Source organism: Castor canadensis, chromosome 13 (genome assembly GCF_047511655.1).
Source record: "Castor canadensis chromosome 13, mCasCan1.hap1v2, whole genome shotgun sequence".
Lineage (NCBI taxonomy): Eukaryota > Metazoa > Chordata > Mammalia > Rodentia > Castoridae > Castor > Castor canadensis.
In genome coordinates this window covers 90,472,039-90,478,038 of record NC_133398.1, presented here as the reverse complement: position 1 = coordinate 90,478,038, position 6,000 = coordinate 90,472,039, and positions in this window count along the sequence as shown.

The window sequence follows — 6,000 nt, the reverse complement described above, 5'->3', positions numbered from 1 at the left end:
CTAAAACTTCAGTTCTTTAGGCATGGGCTGGCTCCTGATCCAACACAGGGTCCTGTCACTGTCTGCTGATTCAGCAATAGGTTCAGGCCATTTGATTCTCTTCTCTGAGCCGTTGGAGCCCTCCCATATGTGTGAGACTACCTCTCTCTAGGTCCCACCGACAGATGGAACCTGCAAGTATAATTTATTACTCATTGTAGCCATAGCTCATCTCTATGTACACCCCTTGAACTACCTCTCCATAGTGTACCAGGCAGATTAACTTGGGGGTATTTCTCCCAAGAGGGAACACTCATATTCCAACTTCAGTGATAAGTGGTTTCTCATTATATAGAATCTTTGGATTTTAAGACAAACAGCATAGGGGATATTTACCTTAGAACCATATATTTGCTATTTAAAAATTTTTAGTCCATGATCTTTTTGTAATAGCCATATTCTCTTTATTCCAATCTAGACAAAAGGACAATTCTACTTCTACTTCTTTTTGTTTTAACAACAACGAAAAAGTCTGTGGTGAGTATAACTGGGAAGCTAAATCATGTAGTGGTTGAAAATCATTCTTACCCTCAAGGAGGCAGGCGATGGAGAGACAGAACCCTGAGCAGAGATACCACTGAGAAGGTAAATGTGATGAAACAGAGGCCATCTTACTAATGTTTCCAAGCTTCAAGGTTGAGTGTGGAGTTAAAGTGTATTATTTCATTTTTTAATAGCATCTATTCCAGCGGGGCAGTAAAATGGTAGGCCCTTGTCTGTAAGTCCATCCTGGAACCATATAGGCTAAGAAATGTGCTCCTTAGTCAGATACTGTGAAATCTAAAATAACAACTTTGTAAAATCCCATGATAGTTTTCAGCAGCTGTTTTTTTAGAATCAACTGATTTTCTAACATTTATTAGCTATGTGGCCTTTAATTTCTGTATTTGTGAAATAGTGGTAATAATACCTATCATGTTGTGAGCATTGAAGACACTTATACATATATAAGCATATATGTATGTATGTATATATGTGTGTGCATATACACACACACACAAATGTGGCACACAGATCTATGCCCATAACATAGTACATACTCTGCAAATGGGAGCCTTTGGTATAATCAAAGCAAAAAGTCATTCTTTTATTCACTCTCAATATTGGACTAAATGGCACTCTTTGTAATAGCCTTATCTAAAGGCTTTGTAAGTTTGATAGGCTTCTTTGTAAGGATACGGTGAAGTTTCCTATATCAAATGAAACAGATAATGGTCTCACAGCTCATTGCTTAAGATGCCTCTGCATTTGAATTTGATGTGCACATCCTAAGAATTGTCTACAATGGATGTCTTCTACAAGGCAGACATGAATGGCACCTGGTCAGAATGGTCAGAGGTAGTTATCCTCTTTCCAGTTCCTTACTGCTGCACTCACAGTAAGAGAATTACAATACTTTGATCATGAGCCTAGCAAAGCTTAATCCACTAATAAATAAAGCATTCTCTATAAAAGTTTTGCCAACAACTCTACAATAAACTAATACAAAGTAGAATATTTAGGTCATCTTCTCTTCTTTTGTATTATAAAAATATGGTTATTTATAACCTCTAATATTGCATCTGGAAATAGTTCTTGTGAATTCATTTCTAAAACTTACTTAGTGGTTCTGCCACTTAAAGTGATAATGAAGCAACAGAGTAAACTACCTTTCTAATAAAAACATAAATTCTTTGAGGAAAATGAAGTAAATTAAATTTACTTTAGATAAGTCTGTTGGACAAAATACCACTTTAGGGGAGTACATCAGACAAAATTATTTCCCCTCACCATCTCAGAAAGAAAACCAAGCCTTATGATAAATCAGATTAGATAGAAAATAGCTTATACTAAACTATTTCCCATTTTGTTAAACATAAAATAAAAGAAGACTCAAGGGCCTCTTTACTTTAAAAAAAAGAAGATAAAATGATCAGAAACACCATTGGATGTATTGCCTTCCATAAAATAGTAGTTTGGAAAATATGAGAATCATTCCTTGGGCTAAGAAAGAAAATGTTTCCATTGAGATTACTTTCACAAAGCACCCAGGAGAGTGCTTAACACATACCAGGTATTTTGTTGATTTTATTTCTCCTCATCCCCCTTAGGAATCCAGTGGCATGTGATGATAAAACAGTTGAGTATTTTTGCAGTACGACACTGGAAAACATGAGGCTAACTGGACTGGCTTGCTTGCAAAGGGAGGCATATACCACAGGCTACCTGAGTGAGCAAGAAGCACCAGGGTCTTTGCCAATTGTCCAAGCTCTGCTCAGCTGTATACCAAGGACTCTCAACCTCCTCACAGTTAAGATGGAAAGGCTAATGGTGGCTATTTAATAGTGATTTTGTGATGCTGAACCGAGGTATCTTAGGGAAGCCTGCCCTAGGGCTATTGAAATGCTCTATATTTTTGAACCTTATGGATGACAAAGCAGGGATTTGCAGTTCTCACCAGTGGGTGGATGGAAATAGTTTTGAAACAGCTAAGTGAACAATGCTAGGACTTTATTATGTTTGCTTAGACTAGAGATCTGTAACTCCCATTCTCAGTTTTGCATAATTGGTCTAATTGATGTAACAAGGCAAAGGGATTTCTGATTCTCCTTGGGTCTTGAGCACTTAAAGAGGTTCTCAATTTCAATATTAATATTTAACATTTATGGCCATCATTACTACTAGAGAGAACTCTGGAGATTTTATCTCTGAACAAACCAATGACAAGCATCAGTGGCAGAAATATTCCGCATTTAGACAAGTAATTTTAAAAATGTGGCTCATTCCAGGCCCAGCAAAATTTTCTAGTAGATAAAAAAAAATATATATATATATATATATATATATATATATATATATATATATATAAATGAATGTGTCTGCTGTTTTCACCCACCCAGAGTCCTCCTCTGGGTAAAAGACTTCATCCTTCCTTTGACTCTCTTAGGACATGTGCTTTGGGTGGAGTCACCTCTTTTGTAATGTACCCTGAAGGTTTCTGGCCTTTATATAGGGTTTCAGACATATCTGCATAGCAGATAAACCTTACTAGTAACAAAATTTTATTTGAAGCTTAAACAATGAAGACCTCAGAGCTGATGCAATCTGAGGTTTCAAGTACTGCTTGTTATGGGGAGATAAGATAATAAAACACTCAGATTCTCTCAACATCTTGGCTCTGTCCTTTCAACATTGGCTTGTCTCAAGAACGTTTTCCTTTCATTGTTGTATGGTAACTGCCAGTCGCTCTGTCCTTTCATATCAAAAAAGGGATACGAAAGGACAGAGTACAGACACTCACTCTGCTTAGACTGGCTTAGACCACCACATCCCCATTCCAGCCCAATCCCTGTGGTGAGCACATGGTATGTGCCAGATGGTACAGTTCAGGTAAGGTGCTCCCCTCTGAAGGTGTGGCAAAAATTGGTAACCTTAGAGCACTGGTTAAGCAAAGGGGAGAGTGGATATTCAGGAGACAATTTTTATTTTTATTTTGCATAGCTCTTTAGGAGGGAGAAGTAAAGGTTGACAAGTATGCCCTGGATATTCCTCTCTACATTAAATATAAGTGACAATCCTTTAAAAGGAGTATTTTCAGATTTCAAAATTTTTCTATATGGAATTATGCAATTCAATCACTGTTTATTTGTCCCACTTTCTTAAAGAAAAAGAAAACAGATGAAATGTCAGCCATTTCTAAAAATGATTATGAGGAAAAGAAGCAAACAGATGATACCAGGCAAAAATTAGAAGGTATAAAGTCATGACACTATAGAGTACATAATTTGACTTTAGTAAATAGTTAGCATTAAATAGTGTAAAATTCCCTACGTTATTATACTTTCAGAAAAAATCTTCAGAAATGCCAATCTATTTTCTGAGGTACAGACTACTCTTAATGGCTCAACCCTAGTCTTTCCTATTTCAATTTTTAATAACAAGCTTTTGAAAAAAATAACAAGCATCTTTACCTTTTACAATTTCTTCATATTTGCCATATGTGATGTCTTTGAGAGGAATTATCCCACATTTGGTATCATAAAAGCAAACCCTTTTTAAATATTGGAAGCTATCCCTTTAAAGTTATCTGGGTTTAGAAACAGGAGGGTACCACAAAGCCATTCTACATCATAGTGGTTTATGACTAGGTATACACACGAGTGTACATGCATACACAAAGATCACTGCAGTTCTCAAGAAACAATGTCAACCACATCCCAGACTGCAAAATAGCACTCTGACTAGCCTGTATAGTGCAGGAAATGCCACCATAAAAGGGCCATTCGCTTGTACTTAGGCATTGCAGTTAGCAACCTCACATTGAAAAAAGTATACTCCAATTCCACCAATAACCCACAGAGATCTAAAGAAAAGGTAAGATTTGATAGAGGGTTTCAAGAAGTTTGCAGTGCAAACAAGACTTTAAAGGTGGAGCAGAACAGAATGACCACAGAACACTAGAAGTCGCCTTCCATCTGCCCAGTATAGGTAAGGAAAAATGTGTTGTAAATATCCTTAATAATGGAAAACTGATATGTGACATTTCAAAATGCTCATTGTCACAAAGAAGATGAAACTCTCTTCTAGATTTCCTTTGTCACAGGCATTGGGATTATTTTAATCAGAGAAGTAATTACTTAATATTAATTATATTAAGTAGAATAGTGTTCCAATTGAAATATTGCTTCAATATGTTTTTCCTAATGGGAAGAACTAAGGTTTACATACAGCTACTAAATCATCAAAGTAAGAGAAAAATCTATCCATTTTCAATTCATATTTTGTAATGATTAAAGCACATATAGAGAAACGAAGGGATTTATAAGGATACATTTATTATTTCATTACTGTCATTTATTTCTGGATCATGCACAAAACCAATTCCATTAGTACATATTGTATTATCCATTTCACTAACATAAAGTTGGACATTTGAAGTTTAGAAATAGCAGACTCATTGCTGTTAGCATACCATCTGAAGCAGAACTCCAGGTTACTAATCTGTAATTTGATTTTAGAACACTACTTTTAAATACCACACAAAAACTAGCAAAAGAGGCAGAGACTGATTATACTTCCTATATTTACAAGACTTTGGCCACAATACAAAGCCACTGTGAACCATAGATTTTTACCTTTCCTAAATACATTTCATTAATCCAAGATAGATCCTTGAGCTTGTAACAGTCCTTACTGTCTGAGGAAAGGCCAAGGATAGAATCTCCTTTTGTGGTAAAAACATGGGGCTAATTCCTGAGTGACCCTGTGGCCTTATTTGACCTCTGTAAATCTATTCTCTTTATTCTATTCTTTAATCTAAACTCTCCTTAGAGCTAATTTCCAGTCCATTTGCCCTATGATTTTCCAGAAACTATGGTGCTCAAATAGCAGACTACAGCAGTGATTCTCAAAGTGTGGTTCTGCAGCATCATCTATCACCTGGGAATCTGTGAGAAGCACAGGTTGTCAGACTTCAGCCCAGGTCTGCACAGTCAGCAGTCTGTGTTTTGAGAAGCACTCCATTTTGATGCTCGTGCACACCACTGCTTGAGAATTACTGGATTAGACCAAAATGACATTTAAGAAATTCAAAGTTCCAAACACAAGGCAGATTTAAAAAGTCTAGACTCTGTCGTTAGACTCAGCTGATCATATTTTATCACTGCACAGTGAAAAATACTGATTTTCAGGACTATGGCACTGATGGCATCTCAACCATTCTTTGGAAATCCTGAAAAGAAATGAGGCCATACAGATAAAAATTAGGGCCAGTTCAGCTACTTACAGCTGATGAAACTTAATTACACCTCTAATTAGGAATGCTAGGGTTTAAAAATATTTTTTTTATTTTTCCAAAGCTATTTGTGGCTTATGAAAAAAATTTCCTAACTATAAAGACAACCTCTTCAACCTTATCAATATTTAACAAAAGGCATGTTCAGGTTGTAACATATTTGGTAAAAGATGTTCTCCCTTAATATA